The sequence below is a fragment of the Astyanax mexicanus genome, chromosome 2 (assembly GCF_023375975.1).
Source record: "Astyanax mexicanus isolate ESR-SI-001 chromosome 2, AstMex3_surface, whole genome shotgun sequence".
NCBI lineage: Eukaryota > Metazoa > Chordata > Actinopteri > Characiformes > Acestrorhamphidae > Astyanax > Astyanax mexicanus.
The window spans coordinates 67913470-67932412 of NC_064409.1; the positions used below are offsets into that span (position 1 = coordinate 67913470).

The 18943-nt window shown below is 37.0% G+C and overlaps 1 protein-coding gene across 2 annotated transcripts in view; it reads right to left on the reverse strand.

Moving 5' to 3' along the window:
- The window catches only part of pdgfrb (platelet-derived growth factor receptor, beta polypeptide), a 71225-nt gene extending 54432 nt beyond the window's left edge, over positions 1 to 16793 (reverse strand). The window contains exon 1 of one of the 2 annotated variants that reach the window (XM_022665586.2): positions 16727 to 16793. The gene's annotated coding sequence lies outside the window, so the exon portion shown is untranslated. Of the gene's footprint in view, positions 1 to 13046; positions 13233 to 16726 lie in introns of those variants that run through there. The other variant, XM_049474830.1, reaches the window with a different exon arrangement.
- Between the last annotated feature and the right edge of the window lie 2150 nt (positions 16794 to 18943).

Here is an 18943-nt window from a genome sequence, read left to right on the forward strand (position 1 = left end):
AGGCAAAACTGCTTGTCCATCCATAATATGTTTTTAGGGCAAAAGCAGTTACTCACTCCAGAAGGCACCAATCAGTTTTCCTTCGTCCAAACAAAACCTGTCTCCAGGCCTCACTAATGATGTTTCCAGACACTGACAGAGGGCTAATTGTGGAACTGCTAAAGGCAGAGCTTAAGAGCAGGGAACGGGAACATTTTGTAAAAAGGAGCAAGCAACAAAAACAGCAATAGAAACCTTTAGTTCCCTGAATCCTGAATAAGTATGGCTTTTCTCGGAAATTTTTCAAACCAATGTGAATATCTCTCACTTTTTAAAATGTCTGTTTACTTATATTGGACATATTTCAAACCTAAACTATACGAGATCTTGCACAGATCATGTGGAAGAGTATTTAAATTTCAATGCATGGTAATGTAAATAAAATGCTGTGTGATATTCAGTGGTTTTAAGTTTATTGTTTTTTTAAATTTGTGCATTTATAAAATACTGTCAAAATGTAGAACAAATACATACCATTAATACCATTATAATGATAATATTGTGTCCCCTCCCAAATTAAGGAATGCTGGGTACCAGGCGTCAAAGTTTCCTTGATTGGGTGCAAAACATCAAATAAACACATACACCAATCAAGCAAAACACTTATTTCCACACCTATTATCCGTTATCCACCTATTTTCCAGTTTGAGCATACAACTGAGCTCTCTGTAGTTGTGCAGGTAAACTGTAATTATGTGTAATCTGTTTCTCTGCATACTTATATTATTATATAATATTCTCACCCATTTCTTCAATGGTCTGAACCTCACAGGATAGACCCCACAGTGCAGCTATTACTTGGGTGTTGGGTCATTCTTAGCACTGCAGTGAGGCTGACATGGTGGTGATTAGTGTAATTAAGTGTGTTGTTCTGATACAAGTGGATCAGACACAGAACTGCTGCTGGAGTTTTTAAACACTCTATTAGACACTCTATAAGACACTCCTACCTAGTTGTCAGAAACATCGGAAACTATTTTCTTTACATTTCCCACTTAAAAAAATGTGTAAATTTAAAGCCAGAGACAGAAACTACAGTTTTTACATCGCTTCCTGTGCGCTACATTTTTAGTTGTTGCCAGAAAGCATTTCAAATGTTCAGAAATTGCAGAGATTTCCTCTTTAAACACGATTACAAAGCAAGAAATAAGAAGAAATTAGATTTCTAGGATTCTGACAGTGACCACCGTGCATCGAAGGGTTAAAAAACTATTGTTTTGAAGGATCTTGCAGTGGAAAACAGTGGAAGACAATGCATTGCGGGTAGTGAGAAAATGGAAAACCCGGCTGCTCTGTGTGTTTAAACGGGACATGCAGCCATTATTAGTTTCATGCCCTACATCTCGGATTGTGCTTGGGAGGAGTTGGGTAGGAAACTGTGGCTTTTAACTTCGTCTTTTTGAGCAGAGGTCATAAAGAAGTCTGAAAGAGTAGAGGAATGAGCGTGTGGTGAAGAAAGAGAGGTCTGGGTGTTTTTAGATGTGGCTTCACGTCTGTTCTCTTCCAAGCCTCATTAGGGATAAATTGTTGGCGTAAAAAAGTGTTTGGAACGTTTTTTTCTGTTTAAAAGCTCAGAGCAGTTGGAGTTCAGCGGTCAACTAGTTTGCTCCTCTTCTTTTAATAAAGTACAGAATATATCTCCTTCACGATTTACAGCCCTGCATTAACAGGTCAGAGACACGTCGTCTCTCTGGCTTCAGCTTGACTGCGCTCAGCTGCTGCAGAGGAGAGCCGAGCCAAAGAGATGTCGCCTGAGAATTCCATAAAGTTCCGTCTGTGGAGAAGGCACCGGATGTGAGGGCCAGCAGAGCGAGCTGCACCCTTAAACTGCTGGACACATCTGGTCTGAAAAGCCCCAGCTCCCCTCAGAAAGCACACATGAACTTTACATTATCATCAGGGGTGGATTACTGCACAGACTGTAGCCTTCTGTAAGACTGACTGTAGACACCAGTACCAGTCAGAAGTTTGGACACATCTTCTTATTTAATGTTTTTCTTTTTTTCTACATTGTAAATGAACAGTAAAGTGATCCAGATGATGAAGGAACATATATGGAATCATGTAGAAAACTTTAGGTAGCTCTTTAGGTATCTGGGGTGCTGTTAACTTGTGATTTCTGAGGCTGGCAACTTTGATGAACTTATCCTGTGCAGCGGAGGTAACTCCTGTTCTTCCTTCCCTGGGGCAGTCCTGATGAGAGCCAGTTTCATCATATGTTTTTGATGGTCTTTGTGACTGCACTTGAGGAAATGTTCTTGAAATGTTTCAGATTGACTGACCTTCATTTCCTTTAAGAATTTTTATTCTTCACTTAGTTGAGTAGCTATTGCCATAAAATGGACTAGAACAATGTTCACTGAATACCAACTCTACCTCTTCACAACACAACTGATGCTCTCAGAAATTAAAGCAATTAACTCCTGAAAAGTTCAGCACAGCTGTTAACTGAAAGCCCTTCCAGGTAAAGCTCAATGGGATGGTTGATTTGGCATTGTTACATAGTTGCTAGGTGCTTTCTAAGTTGTTGTTATAGTGTCATTAGGTGGTGGCTAAAGGGTTGATATTGCTAAGTATTTGCTACAGGGTTGCTAGGGTGGGTATTGCTATGATGCTATCCCAGATGGTCGCTATGGTGTTGATACCTGGTTGCATAGGTTGTTGCTGTTTTGTTGCTAGGTGGTTGCTACACAGTTGCTATTAAGAGATGACTATGGTGCTGCTGCCTGTGTGTGTGTGCAAGGATAAACAACATGGTGTTGTTAAGTGGTTGATACTTGGTTGCTAAAGTGCTCCTTGCTGGTTGATTAGGTGTTGCTATGTGGCTGCTGTGGTATTCCATGTGGTTGCTATGTAGTTCAAAATTAGTTGCCAGGTTGCTGCTCTGTGGCTGCTAGGTGGTTGTTGATGGTGGTAAGTGATAGCTAGGTTTAGAACTCTGCAAAGCATACCTGATCTCATAACATTATTTAATTGTTCAAACAGTTCCTTGTTGATTGTTCTTTAAAAAATAATACGTATAGCACTATAAATTATCCCACTGTTGTTACTGAATATAACATAATCCCTACTTTTTGCTTAGAGTGCAGCTATTTCAAATTGCACTAATACTTGGTAGTTTATGCTTATGATTTATTATTACTATATGACTTATTTTTGTGAGTGGTTGAAACCAATGATTTGCCCCACTAAACTCTTAAAAATAAAGGTGCTAATAAGGGTTATTTGAGTTTGGCACAGTTTTGGTTCCATAAAGAACCATTTTCTTAAAATAAATGTTAGTGTGAAGAACATTTACCCTGGCAAAGAGTTTTCATAGGCAATTCTTTTAACCTTTTATAAAATGGTTATTTATGGAACCGATAAAACTTTATTTTTACAAGTGTATGTGTGTCTTATAATCGAGACTGTGTAAGTCAATTGCTTTTTCTCTCTGTTATAACTGAGCTCATAATCTCATCCAGCTCCATTCCATCACACTGCACATCTCAATAAAGCCCCAACAACAACAACCCCTCTCCTCTACACAACCCACCCCCAATCATACCTCTCGCCAGCACCCGCCAGCCCCGTGAGAACTGCAGCACACCCCCCCACATCAAACAAGAGGGGGACAAAACGACCCAGCTGAACACAATTAATGCTCTGGCATTAAATTCCTCTTTTTCCACTTCCACAAACAGAGCAGGGAAAATGGAGGGAAAGAGATGGATATGGAGGGAAAAAAACAACAGACGAGGAAGTGGAGGTTTGCTTAGGCATTTCTGTGGCGCTAGGTACGGTCAGATGTGCCAGTGCATAATTAAACCCAGACTGAGCTTGTTTTAAATGGTAATGCAATATATACTAGCATTCAGGCTGACCTGTGAGGTCATTTCATATAGATATTTCATATAGATATAAAGATATTAGCTGTGATATATAAGTGTAAAAGGACTGTCCATTGGTGTTTGTTGAGGTTTTTGTGTTGTATTATTGTACTGAGAATGCAAAAAAACACACTTTTAATACATGCATTGTGGTGAGGTTTTCTTTCAGAGCAGTAAAGCTCTAATTATGTGACTTTGGTGCAACGATTTGTAATTGAGCCCAATGAAGACATGAGTTTGATATTCTGATATCTCAATGTTCACAGTAGTTCTTGTATCAGCACTATTAGCAGCTCCACCAAAAGCTGCTGTCAATGCCAGAAAAATAAGAAGACCTACCAGACAACTCCGTTTTAAAATGTATATATTTGGCTTTGAGGGAGAGTCAGAGAAGCAATATAATACAATATTTTGTCCCCTTTCCACAGAGGAATACAACTGCTTTTAATTAAAACAATAATCTTAAGGACTGTTACTTTAAAATAAATGCACAGTCAAAATTACTATGGCAAGTTAGGGACACAGGCGCTACATCAGCTACCTATGTTCTCTGTTTTGAGACATTAATGTGTAGACATCACAAAAACACAGTGTCCCTTCTATGCAGGATTAGTTATCACTAAAAAAAGAGTGATAATATTTTTCTTTGGACCGCCCACCAAGCTTTCTGTTTGATTTGGACCCAGTGCAGAGAATCAGGCTGGACAGCACAACTTTAGACTGATAAAAAAGAAGCACAGCCTCTATTTTCTGCATACTTTTATTCATCATAAGAAGGGCTTCGGCCCAGTCTAAGCAAGGCAGAGCACTCTATCCACTCAGAGGTGTAAAACTATAGCAATAATTTGCACCAGCCAATAAACCTTTGTTATAACTCAACCTACATAAATAAATGTGACAACATAAATTATCATTATTAACTTTAGTAATTGTAGTAGTAGTATTAACAATTGTAGTACTCCTACATACTACTACTACTACTTCTCTATAAACTGTTACTAGTAGTGGTTGTAATGTACTAGTAACAGTTTATAGAGAAGTAGTAGTAGTAGTATGTAGGAGTAGGAGTAGTATTAGTAGTAACAGTTTTTAGAATAGTAAGATTAGTGGTAGTAGTAGTACGGGTAGTAGAAATAGTAACAGTTTTTACAGTAGTAAAAAAGTAGTAGCATTAGAAGTAGTGATGGTAGTAGTATTAAGATATTTTGAGTATTAGTAATAGTAGTAGTGATAAAAGTAGTAATAACAGTTATTAAAGTAGTTAGATTAGTGGTACTAGCAGTAGTAGAGATTTTTGGAGTAGTAGTAGTGAAAAAAGGAGTAGTAACAGGTTTTAGAGTAATATGATTAGAGATTTTTGGAGTAGTTTTAGTGACAGTAGTAGTTGAGTAGTTAGATTAGAGGTACTAGTAATAGTAGCAAGATATTTGTGAAGTAATAGTAGTTATAGAAGTAGTAGAAAGTTTTAAAGGAGTAAACTTAGAGATAGTAGTAGTAGTAGTAGTAGTATTAAGACATTTTTGGAGAGATAGTAGTGATAGAAGTAGTAGTAACACTTTTTAGAGTAGTAAGATTAGAGATTTATGGAGTAGTAGTTTTAGAAGTAGTAGTAACACGTTTAAGAGTAGTAAGATTAGAGATTTATGGAGTAGTAGTGATAGAAGTAGTAGTGACACTTTTTTGAGAAGTAAGATTAAAGGTTTTTGGAGTAGTAGTTATAGAAGTAGTAGAAATAATTTTTAGAGTAGTAAGATAAGAGGTTTTTAGAGTAGTATTTATAGAAGTAGTAGTAACACTTTTTAGAGTAGTAAGATTAGAGGTTTTTGGAGTAGTAGTCGTGATAGTAGTAGTAGTAAAAGTTTTTAAAGTAGTAAGATTAGTAGTAGTATATGTAGGAGGAGAATTTTGTAGTATTAGTAGTGATAGAAGTAGTAGTAACACGTTTTAGAGTAGTAAGATTAAAGGTTTTTGGAGTAGTAGTGATAGAAGTAATAGTAACACTTTTTAAAGTAGTCAGATTAGAGGTTTTTGGAGTAGTGGTTATAGTTATAGTTGTAATTGTTGTTGTAGTACTGTTAGTAATATAATATAACACACCCTTTTGCTTGTTTTTTAATGTGTCATCTTTCCAATACTGTAATGTTATTATAAGTACAGACCCTGCCAGCTGCAGTGATTCACATCTGGAGCTGTAAATGATTTAAATGTGATCCTCGTGAAGCAGAATGAGTAAGGGATGACCCTGCTAGAATTTGGCTGAATTTGATTACATTTGGGTACTTTTTAGCACTGAACATTTTTGTGCATTTATTGATGGCTGCTGACAAACTATTACTTTGTGTTGCAGGTCACAGCTCTCCAAAATGAAATGTTAACTTTTAATTGAAAATATTAAGCATTTCTACTGGTCATTGTGAAAACGTGACAAAATATAAAGAATAAATTCCATATTTTAATGATATATACATTTTAAAAATAGCCATGATTATGTAGAAGAGTGTAATTACTTTACACAAACCATAGATCTCATATTGCCCTATCCAGATTATGGATCCTTGCTGCTACATTATTTGGACACTTCCAGCGAATAATTACTTACTATATCAAACATTATTACAATAAATCAGTTATTTTTCATTTTCTTTATTTTTTACATAACGCCAATAATGTGCTTTATTTAGACATATTTGCTTTAGTCAAGAAGGCCGTTTACATAATTTAGTACAACTGTACTCTGTACAATAGTACAGAAAATAATAGATTTTTCTCAAAAGAGAGAAACTGGTTGATATATAGTTATCCCCTGATGGGTTTGTCGGCTTAGACACTAAGCTTCCGTTTTTTACTTTCCTCAGATTAGTTTAATTTTACCATAGAATATCACTATTTACATGCATACACATTAAACATCATACTAAATTTCTCAGGTTGCACAGTTTCTGTGAAGCTTGCCCAAACTGACAACTGCAGACTTCCCATGTCTCCCGGAAGTCGCTGGAGTCTACCGCATATCAATAACCGCTCTCTGATTATATATACATATTTAAGTTCTATTATAGTTCTATTATCTTTTGGTATCCATTGGTGTGCAACTTGGGATGTCTGTAGCTGTAGCCACGGAACTGCATGTTGGTGTTTGTAGCTCATAAATAGGTCAGTTCTGTGAAGGACAGTAGCATGACCTGCACACACACCGATCAGGCGAACCCAGCAGAGCTGATTCAGGGGTTTACCTCCTCAAACTCAGTGTGAGCTACAAGCTAATCCCAGGCCGCTGTGTTTAGAGGTGCAGCCGGGTCACAGTAGAGCTGATGGAAAGCACATGCTGGTGGTGGGTGTGTGTGTATGTAGCTCTGCCTGCTTGTCTCACGGGCTCTTCGGACTGCTCCGAATGTGAAACACATGTTTTCATCTGCCAGGTATGCAGCACAGCTGGGGGGGTGGGGTGGGGGTGCAGGAAACAGCTGATGACGCAGAGTTAGTACAACTCCCTTCAGACACAAACTCAAATTTATCATGGGCAGCTCTCTCCAACCCGGCGTGCAGAGGCGAGAAAACTCCGCTAAATGCATGCCATGGACATTATCTACAGATCAGGAACTGTTTTAATGAATTCATAATAAAATACAATCCAAAATGGTACGTTTGGTTTATTTATAAATGATGTACACACAGGATCAAAAACATTTAATGTTTGTATTTGTAATTTGGACTGTTTTTGACTGCTTGAGTCTAACAAAAAAGAACATTATACTAGTTATACTATAAAAGTACTATAATTATACTAGTTATACTATAAAAGTACATTATACTAGTTTTTGCATTTTAAAGCATACTAACTTGTTAAACTCAAATGTTACATTACGTATTGTATTGTTTTTATTGTAGTTTAGTGCACTTTTTGCTATATCAACAATGTTCCAACTCTACATTTGTTTCTCTTTTTTTCCCCATACGGATAAATAGGGAGCAAATATCTTGTCATCCTTTCACATGCCACAAACACAAACACTACTAACACCCAACTACAAAGAATTCATTAGCAACCATTTGGGATACCATAGCATCCGCCCAGCAAACACTTACCCATTAAACAACACCATAGCCACTGCCTGAAACTCTATTTCTGTTCACTTGCAACAATGTAGCACACATTCTTTCAACAGGCTTTTAGCAGCATCATAGCAACCGCCTGGGATAACATAACAACCACCTAGCGACCTCATAGCAACCACCTATCAACTGTGTACGTAGCAACACCATAGTAATTGCCAATTTTTATTTATTTAACTTCATTTAGTTTATTTATATACAGTATTCTCACAATTAAAAAACATCTTTTCATATTTGGTGGGCATATTTCAAAATTCTCTAAAAGTTATCATTTGAACATATTATTTAAATGAGAAAATAAAAAATATATATGCTATTCTATTTTTTCCCCCATTTTCTCCCCAATTTACACAGCCAATTACTCAACCCTCTCATTAGGACTCCCACTAGTAATGCCCCAACACCAGGAGGGTGAAGACCAGCACATGCCTCCTCTGATACATGTGAAGTCAGTCAGCTCTTTTCCAACTGCTGCTGATGCAGCATTGCCGAGTAGCATCACAGTGCACTCTGAAGAAAAGCGCAGCGACTCGGTTCTTATACTTATACTAGAATTATAACTCTGTAGTTCAAAATGTTCCTGAAACCCTATTAATGTAACTTTACAAAGGTTTAAATAAACAAATGTTAAGGTTCTTTAACATTTTAAATAAATTCACACACAGCATTGTTACAAAAACAATTATTCAGACCAAAACATTTTTAAATAATCCTTTGTAGTACCTTTATTATTTAGGATCTATGGTGTGATTAGTAGAAGAGCAAGTATTGAAGCCTCATTATTGTGAAATAAATTGTAAAGCAAGAAAACTGTGGCCCCTCAAAGCCTGATTTAAGGGTTTTAATGTTTACCATGGCTATTTTTTCAAACCACAATCAGCTAGGCCAGAGTGATAGCATGCTTAGTAGCTTTTAGATTTTAACTTTGTGTTCATGTGCAGAACATCTGGACAGAATAGATTGCTGGTAGAACATACACAGCTCATACTGGCCTTGTAAACAGGAAAACTGAACAAACCTGGCAACCTCCTTCTAAATTAACCCAATTTAAACATGTCTGCTTTCTGTGGCGCAAAGCAGCACCAGACTTTTACAGAATCCACTCATTGTAAAGATTATAAAACAGCAGTTTTATAAAACATTAAGAACCCAGATTGGATTTGCAGTTCTGAATTTACACACATGTGGATTCTCTTAAATGTATAAGACCCAACACTGCTTACAACCTCTTGTCTACACTATTAAACTACACTGAGACACAGCAACAGTGTTTGAAGTTGCCTCTCAGTCAGAGACGAGCTATTCAAACAACTCATTAGCACCAAAACAGTGTTGCCCCCTCCCAAACACACACATATATACAGCATCACAATACAAACTAGTCTGCAGTCTGAACTGCTTGTCAAACACACTCACTTAGCGAGAGAATAAACATCTTAAATTTCTCAGACACCGCTGTGAAAGAGCAACATGTGCTATGATGCTGTAAACACACCCCATGTGGCACAATGCCCACCCCGGCAATGTTTACCCTGACTCACTCACAATGACGCACCACACATCTAACACACACCAACAAATACCTGCATACCTGCATCACAAAAGCTGCCAGAAAAGCTGGACGCAACTGTTTAAATATGTGTGTTTTGATGGAGAGAGCCGACCAATAATTCTGTATCTGAAGGCACCCTGGTCAGCGACAAGATTAACGGTATGTTGTCATGTGGCACCAGAGGTGGAAAGTAATGAATTACATTTACTCAAGATTTTATGAGTAATGTGTAAAGTAGTTTTTAAATTAGTTTTTAAATTAGGTAATTTTACTTTACTCAAGTACATTTTGACACAAGTAATCTACTTCGCTACATTGGAAAACTCCCCATTACTCAGTAAAAAATAAAATGCTGGGAAAAAAACAATTGTCTGAATTAAAAAATTAAATAATTGTTGGCACGGATGCGCCGGCACACGGATGTTTGCGTGTGAAATAACGAGGCAATAACGTCCTCACGTCACAAGCAGATTGTTTTTATAATTAAACAATATGCCTAAATGTAAAAAAAAACATGTAAATAGCAGTTAAAGCATAGCAATGGATTTAAAAAAGTTAAAAAATAGTAATGACCTGTAAAACTATAAAAATACAGTTTATACTTTTTTATACATATATGACCATAACTTTTTAACAGTAAAGAAAAAAAATGGATCATAGAAACCTATATCACTTGTTCTTGAAAATGTTTTATGGGGTGGTCTGAACACATACTGCCTGAAAGGTCCAAATTATTATGTAAAATAATAGTTAATTAAAAACAATTTCATTTATGATTTGTTGTACTTTTTTACATCAAATAATTAAAAGTGACTATGTAACTTTTACTCAAAGTACATTTTAAATTGAGTACTTTTTTACTCTTACTCGAGTAGATTTTTAGATGGTACTTTTACTTGAGTAGAATTTTAGCAAAGTAAAGGTACTTTTACTCAATTACAATTTTTCTGTACTTTTTCCACCTCTGTGTGCCACAATATCAGAAGGCCAGGTGTATTCATGGTTTGGGGTGCAATTGTGTATGATGCCAGATCAGCTTTGGTCCTCATTGCAGGCAATGCTCATCCACATACTGCTGCTGTTTCAAGACCTTGCCTTGGAAATGGTGATATTACACAAGACCTATCTCTTAGCAATATATGATTAAAAAAGACATTCAAAAAACAACAGAGCCTTTAGTTGAAACTACATCATATTTTGGTAGGAAGTAAAAGGTGAAAAAACGTCTATAAGACCTCATACTTTTCAACCATTTGAAAGTTTAAAATATCTTTTTAACTCAGTTTTTTTTTAAGAAAATCTATATGTATAAAATAAAACATTACATTACCATGTTCTCAACCACTTCCAAAAAACTCTCCACCTTTCATTTTCAACCAAATGGTAAAATTAATTCAAAGAAAGCCTTTTTTTCAATGTCTTTTTAACCAAGTAGTTCTGGTAGATACCTGGCTGAGAATGTGTGAGATGCTTTTTGACGTTGTATCAACACTCACTTCCCTAATCTGCAGGAACTGCTTGAGAATATTCAAGCTGCATATGATGGATTATCACAGGACAACCTTAGGAACCTCTACAACACCATACTGATACATCTGGCATGTTGTGTTACACATGTGTTACACACTACTGTATGTCTAGCTCTGTTGTATATATAATTTAAAAATGATGAGTTTCTTTGATTTTACTAAATTGAAAACCTCTGGAATATAATCAAGAGGAAGATGAATGATCACAAGCTGATCACAACCAACCTGAACTGCTTGATGTTTTGCACCAGGAGTCGCATAAAGCGATCCAAAAGCACTGTGTAAGGAGAACATGCCAAGATGCATGAGAACTGTGATTAAAAAACAGGGTTATTCCACCAAATATTAATTTCTGAACTGTTAAAATTTATTAATATGAACTTGTTTTCTTTGCATTATTTGAGGTCTGGCATCTTTATTGTTATTTCAGCCATTTCTTATTTTCTGCAAATAAACACTCTAAATTATCTTTTTTTTTTGGGGGGGGGGGGCGGGGGGGAGAAATGTTTTCCATAGTTTATAGAATTTATAGTTTAGAGAGAGAGAGATAGAGAGAGAGAAGAAAAAAGAAGTAACCTATTACAGACTGATTACTGTTTACATGATGCAGACTTCGTTATAATTTGACTGTGATCACAGATAAGATAGCGTAGTCTTGGTAGCATAACAGAATGCACTACGTCGGCTCACTGACAGATGCCTACAGCTGGACAGATTCTGACAGTTAAACGACTCACTCAGAGTTTCAGATACATTAAAGAATCTGTTCAGAGTAAAACTTAATAAACAATCAATCAATTAATCAATCAATAAGGCCCAAATCATTCTCCATTCTTCTTTAAGTTTGTGAGAAACATCGCTAATGATCCCATAAAAAGCAAAAACCCTGGTTTATCTGCATGAAAGTGGTTAGTTTAACTGACATACATTTATAGTATTTGTAGTATTTGCACTGACATCACTCAATTAAAACCTTAGTAGCCCATTTATTTTAAAGTGTGCCTTTGTGACACGATGGAAAAATGTCGTGTAAATGTAAATAGTACATAAAGACAGTTGTGGTAAAAAAAACGAAAGGATTTGATGATGTGCTCAAAATAGATATCATAATATATATTTATTTTCAGTCTATACAAAATAATTCTGATATTGATATAACTGTAATAAAAATCATACATAAACTTGCCAATAATTCAAACTTCTAAAAAATAAATGTCAATGTATTTCATAGATAGATAGAGGGTATCTGATGCCAGCCATACAAAAAGTGCAAATACACAGTTATATAATAATTTATATTTGCATTGCACGCTTGTGCAAAAACTACTAGTGCATAAACCTATGTTGATGCATTAGTATGATGTTCAAACTACTAATGAACATCAACCAGCAACAGATTCAAATCATGCACTGTACTATACTTTTATAACATCAATACAATAATTTTTAGCATCAGTTTCATAGGCCCTACAATATAACCCTGTGGGACTCCACAATTCTCAAAGGTCTTTGGATTAGGATTATTATCTAAAAAAAAGTGGTCTAGGCTTCAAAAGGATGCTATGTACCAGAGTTCCACGCAGCATCATCTTGCACATCTCACTTCTAGTCATGTTGAATTAATCAGAATCAATAATATAGTCAATAATTGGCAGATTGCAAAAGTGGGCAAGTAGCTCAGTTAAAGAGTTTAACATTGATCATGGGTGGAGCATGGTCTAAAAGAAAAAAATAGAGAACCACTGATCTAGACCAGATCTAGCTTTAAGAACTCAACAATAATCCTGGGTGTTAAGGAGTTAAGCAGTTCTGAGTGCTCTGTCAGAACAAAACTGGAACTTCAGCAGTGAACAGCATGCAGTTTGTGTCAGTATGAGGCCGATGAGCAGAAAACACACACTCATTTCAGCAGAAAAAAGAGAGCAGCAGCAGAATGAGCCTTACCTTCTCTTATCTTCTGTCAACTTCTCTGCGTTTACGCTCCTCTTTACGTCTCTCAAACCCTCAGCATGCCTCTACTTCAGACTCCCCCTCTACACTCACTGATCCAGCCCCTCTCTCCCTCTCTCTCTCTCTCTCTCTGTCTCTCTCTCTCTCTCTCTCTCTCTCTCTCTCAGCTGCTCTGGTTACGTGTGAGTAACAGTCTCCAGTGATGTGGGCTTTTGTTCAGTAGAGGCTGGCTCACACTCCTGCACTCTCTGCTGATGACGGAGCGCAGCAAGGGTTTAACCTCCACTGTCCATGCTCCCCAGAGGAGGGGGGTGGGGGGGGGGGGGGGGGTTGTTAACTAGAGCAGCGTTTCTCAACCTTTTTTCTATCACGGCACCCTTTAAATATATGCGAGATGTCAAGGCACCCCAGTTTACGGACGGGGGGGGGGGGTTGGGGGGGGGGGTGCTGGCGCAGTACTTCAGGTGAGAACGAGGGGTGTTGCTGGCGGAATATGAAATAAAATAGCGCGTGCATCGCGTGGGGGGACAAAAACTTTACAGTGTGTCCCAATTTAGGGGCTGCATCCTTCAGAGGCTGTATTAGAAGACAGATTGCGTCACAGCTGCGCAGTAATACACCGCCTCTGTGGGTCGCATCCTTCAGAGTATGCTGCCTGTGAATTGGGACACACCCCGACACGCGCTGACTCTGGAAAGGAAATATGCACGTGAGGCGCAATATTTTGACGGCACCCCCGATGAAGCCAGACGGCACCCCAGGGTGCCGCGGCACCCTGGTTGAGAAACACTGAACTAGAGAATTAAGCTTTGGATTAATGCAGGAATCTTTAGGAGTAAAAGTTATCTTTTAGTTATCTTTAAAGAAAGCCTCTCAAGATCCCAAATAAATTTGTAATACATATGGATATGTATTATAAAAAATAAAATATGGATAACTGTGTAATTTTACGTCTTTATGTATTAAAACAAGCTCTTGTTGATATTAAAAAAAGAAGAAAAGAATTTGAAAAATATTTGAAAGATGTTGGCAATATACCTGTTTTATTTTAAATGTTTCGAATCTTGTAAAAAAAAACGATTATGTTAATGTAATATGTTTGTTTTACTTTTAATTTTATTATTGTATGAAACAAAAGATGTGTTGAAGAAACATGACTGAAAAACTTTGTATGTGCTGTTTTTTGTGAAATGCTTTTGAAAAACTTCAATAAAATTTATATAAAATAAATAAAAGTTATAAATGTTGTTTTGATTCCAAAAGACATAAGAATAAACTGAGAAATATCTTACTGTTTCTTTCAAATTGTCCATATCTTGCCAAAAAACATGGTTTGCTTGATTAAAATTTGAATTATAATTTGATTATTTGATTAAACATTTTTGCCATTTTACACATTTACTCCTTTATAATAGCCGGGTCCCAACGCCATAAAAACTTCATAAAAACTGTCCCAATATGAACGGATGCAACTGATGTATCTGTCATGGAGCTTACTCAGAATTCTCTCTAAATGTACAATGTGAAAAATAATAACATCACATAAAAATGCTTAAAATTTATTTAAAATGTTTTCAAAAACTGTTTTTACCATTCTAATTTATTTTAATAAATAAAAAAGTACATATGTTTCTTGACGCAGTGCCACCGTGTGACGTCTGAGCATAACGTCAACGCAAAGCTTAATTAGACTGTTCTTTATGTGTGATGGATAGGCTGTTAAGAAGTAGCCTAAGAACACAGAATACAGATACACTGTATTGTGTAAAAATGTACTTAAGTTAAGATTTAAATCCAGAAATACTACATGGACATTGACTCCCCACACACATATAAATGGATATACATGTTTACATGCTTATGTACAAGCGCATATAGATACAAATATACATATACTGTACATAATTATACCTGATTACTTTATCTTACCTATCAAACAGTTTAGCCACACCCATTCACACTGAAAACGTTAAAACAAAAGTTTTTGGACTTTAGCTTTTAGCAAAAACAGCCAGTTTGTTTCTAAACAAACAATGATAGGATGAAAAAATAACCATATACAAATGAATTAGAATTTTCTTTGACACACATGGACATTGCTTTATTTCTATATTTTAAATATCCATATCTTTATTTTTTTTTTACTTTTTGACTATTTTAATTGGTCAGTTCTTTATTGTATCAAACTTACATGATAATTGGTCCAATAAAAAATTCTCAAATCCATACACACATGCAAAAAGTCATGGGACAGCAGTATGTAAATTAATCATGAAGTGTTATCTCTGTGAACGTTTTGGGAATGCCCAAACTCAGGCTGAACTCTAGAGGGATGGGACATTCCATTTCCTTTATCCACATTGTCATGTGTACAGGGTATACAGTACCAGTGAAAAGTTTAGAGACTCTGTCACATTCAATGTTTTTTCTTTATTTCTTTATTTAATTTATTTTCTACTTTGTAGATTAATATTAAAGACATGAGAATTAGTAATGAAGTTAAGGGACACATGTAGAATTACATAGTATACAGTTTAAAAAAAAAGTGTTTGATCTAATCCCAACTGACATGGTGATTTGCTTTGAGCTGGAGCTTCACAGCGTGAAGGAAAAGCAGCAACTATTGTGCAGCACCTTCAGGAACTCCTTCAATTTCATTGGCTCTGTACTTGCACACTGCACAATGACAATAAAGTTGAATCTAATCTAAGTTGAATCTAAAAAGACACCAAAATACTGAGAGTGTGCAGATCTGTCCTCAAAGATAATTCAATATAGCGCTTTTTACAACAAAGGTTGTCACAAAGCCGCTTTACAGAGAAAAACAGGTCCACGCCTCTTATGAGCAGCACCACAGAGATGCTATTTTTTATGGTGACCTGTGGCAAGGAAAAACTCCTTTTAAGAGGAAGAAATCTTGGAAGGAACCAAGACGCAGTCAGAGGAACCCATCCTACTCGGGTTGACCCGCTCAGTACAAACAGATAACAAACAAATAACAGAACATAAATGTGCTACATAAAATAATTTTAAGTATAAAACATATTCTGGTTTGTTTAAAACTTTTTTTTCTTTCTACAAAAATAATTTTACATTGTTTTTGTATAACTTTAATATAGTCTTCAATATTATATTTACAATGTGAAAAAAAATCATAAAAAGAAAGAAAACACATTGAAGAAAAAGAGGTGTATACAAACATTTGATTGGTACTGCTCATCATTAAAGGCTTTGACAGTGCAGCGCTCTTTAGCTTTCATGGGACATGGCAAAAGTCAAGGGACACAATACTGAAAGTTTCGTTGAAACTATTATATACAGTCTGGAACTTCAGTCCTTAAGAACATTCCCCAAAACATCTCTGTGTTTGTCTGGAGATCTTTTGTAAGTTGTTTTTGTTTCAAAAGCTTTCATGTGAGCTCTTGTTTATTTTACTCAGATGTCTACTAAGGGGTCCAGTTACTGATAGCAGCCCCAGCTCAGACCAACTCACCCCAACTCACCCCAACCTGAGCTGTAACACTGCCCACCACTTCAACATCTAACGACCAAGAACAACAAAGAGGAGGAGGGCAGACCAGGACAGAGCGAGACACCGGGGGAACAGAGGGAAAGAGAGAGAAAAACAGACAGAGCAGAAAAACAGAGGAGGGTGAAGATCTAAAGATCTGTACCAGAGTCTTCCTCGCTCTACTCAGATCATCTGCTGTGATGAGTCCTTCAGTGAGGAGGGTCTGTTACGGTGGAAATCCAGAAAACAAGTAAAGTAAAGATGGCAGACAGTCTCACACACACACACACACACACACAGGTCTCCTCAGCAACAGCCCTGGTTTTGTGTTTCTTTCACTGAAATCACGAGTGGCAGGGAAACAGAGCAAATCCTCCCTGGAAACTGGCAGCTCCTAAAGTGAGCAGAGAAAGAAAGCAAGGAACAGAGAGAAAAAGAGAGAGAGAAAGAGAGAGAGAGAAAAGTAAAAAGCAAAAGCTGAAAGGACTCTCAGGGCAGAAGATGGGGGGATAGGGGGCTCTGGAGGAGAGAAGGTGTATCAGCTGTGGTGCTCAGTGAGAAGGGGGCTACAGGAGTGTGAGCATACACTCCTACACACACACACACACACGTGTACACACACACGCACACACAGAACCATGGTCTGTTTTCACTCTTGGCTGTTTTCCTGCCTGCATGGTCTGTCATTCACTTTTCTATTTCTTCTTGTCTCTCGCTTAATCTCTTTCTCTTTCTTTCCTTTCTGACACTCTTTCACTCCCTCTCATTTCTTACTCTTGCTTACCTTCGCTCTCTTTCTCTTTCTTTCCTCTCTAAAACTATTTCTCTTTACAGTTCTCATCCTCAGTTTACCACACCTTGATCTCTTTCTTTGTTTCCCTTCTTTCTTTCTTTCTCTCTCATTCTCTTTTTTAACCTCTCTCTATTTTTGTCTTTTCTTCTATCTCACAAATCTGTCTCCTTATCTTTCTTTTCGCTCTGCTATTTCTCTCTGACCCTCTCATCTCTCTCTCTATTTCTATTTTTTCTTCTTTCCTTTTGTTTCGTTTCTTGCCATCATTCATTTCCATCTCATTTACTGGATGTTTTTCTCTATTTTTTTTTTCTCTTTCTTACTGTATATTTACTCTTTGACACTATTTATTCTTTTTTTCTTTCTTTCTTTCTGTCTCCTCTCTCTAGATCTTTACTGACTCATTTACTTTCTACCTCCTCTCTCTTTCCAACTTTTTTTTCTTTCTGTCATATTATTACTCATTCCTTTCAGTTCTCTCTAATCTCTTTTCTCACTTGATTCTACTCTTTATTTCCTCTCAGCCTTTGTTTTTCATTCTTTCTCTTTCGTTACCTCTTTTCTCGCTCACTTGATCTCATTCTTATTCTCACCTTTTCTTCTTTTTTGCACTCTTTCGCCTCTTTTCACAATATCTCTCTCTCTTTCTCGCTCTCTCTTTTCCTGTCTCTCTCTCTCTCTTTCAAGGAAGTCAGCAGAGTGGGCTGGAAATTCATAAGAGCTTCCAGCAGCTGAGTAAGGACTTTTCTCTTTATTGGAAAGACAAAAACAGAGTGTGCGAGTGAGCGAGTGAGAGAGAGAGAGAGAGTAAGAGAGAGAGAGAGAGAAAAGCTGGCACACTCACTCCTCTAATTGTGTGAGTGAATGCGAGGGCCCGTGAAGAACAGACAGTAATTATAAAAGACTGTGGTACCCAGCAGAACAGAGCCGTCACATCTCATAAACACACTCCCTGAATCTCAACACTGATGTAGCTCTTTGATTTTAACCCTTTAATCACTGCTACACTTCACTCTTCTGTTTACTGCAATCTGAGGACTGAACCGCAGTGTGCAGAAACACACCGTGCTGTACTCGAGCCAACAGCTGATTAAAGAGCTCTGAAAACATCCAGCGTGAAGTCGGCTCAACACAGGGCTAGTTCTCAGGCAGAGTTTTCATTACTAGGGGTAACTACACACTTAGCCCTTATAGCCTGGCCTGCCCTCCAAGCACAATGTCTCTTAGCACACACACACACACACACACACACACACTGTGCCCTGAACCCATTTATTAAAATAGTCACTCTTTTGGCAGAATCTTAAGCACTTTTTACCTGGTTAGACACAACTTGCAAACATATTTTCACCCACTAAAACACATTTTGCACTGTGATGCACTTGGGCACAACATAATGGTAAGCAAAAGTGAAACTCAGTGAAAGCACAGGTGTCTCAACTTAAACATAGCAACTCAAAATTGATCACACTTGTGTCTAAGGATAGAAGGCATCATTATAATCCAGGACAAGAAGCTCTGGTCACTGATGTTTCACTATGGACAGAAACCATCAGAAAGGCAGGGTAAGAGATGAAGAGGAGGTAG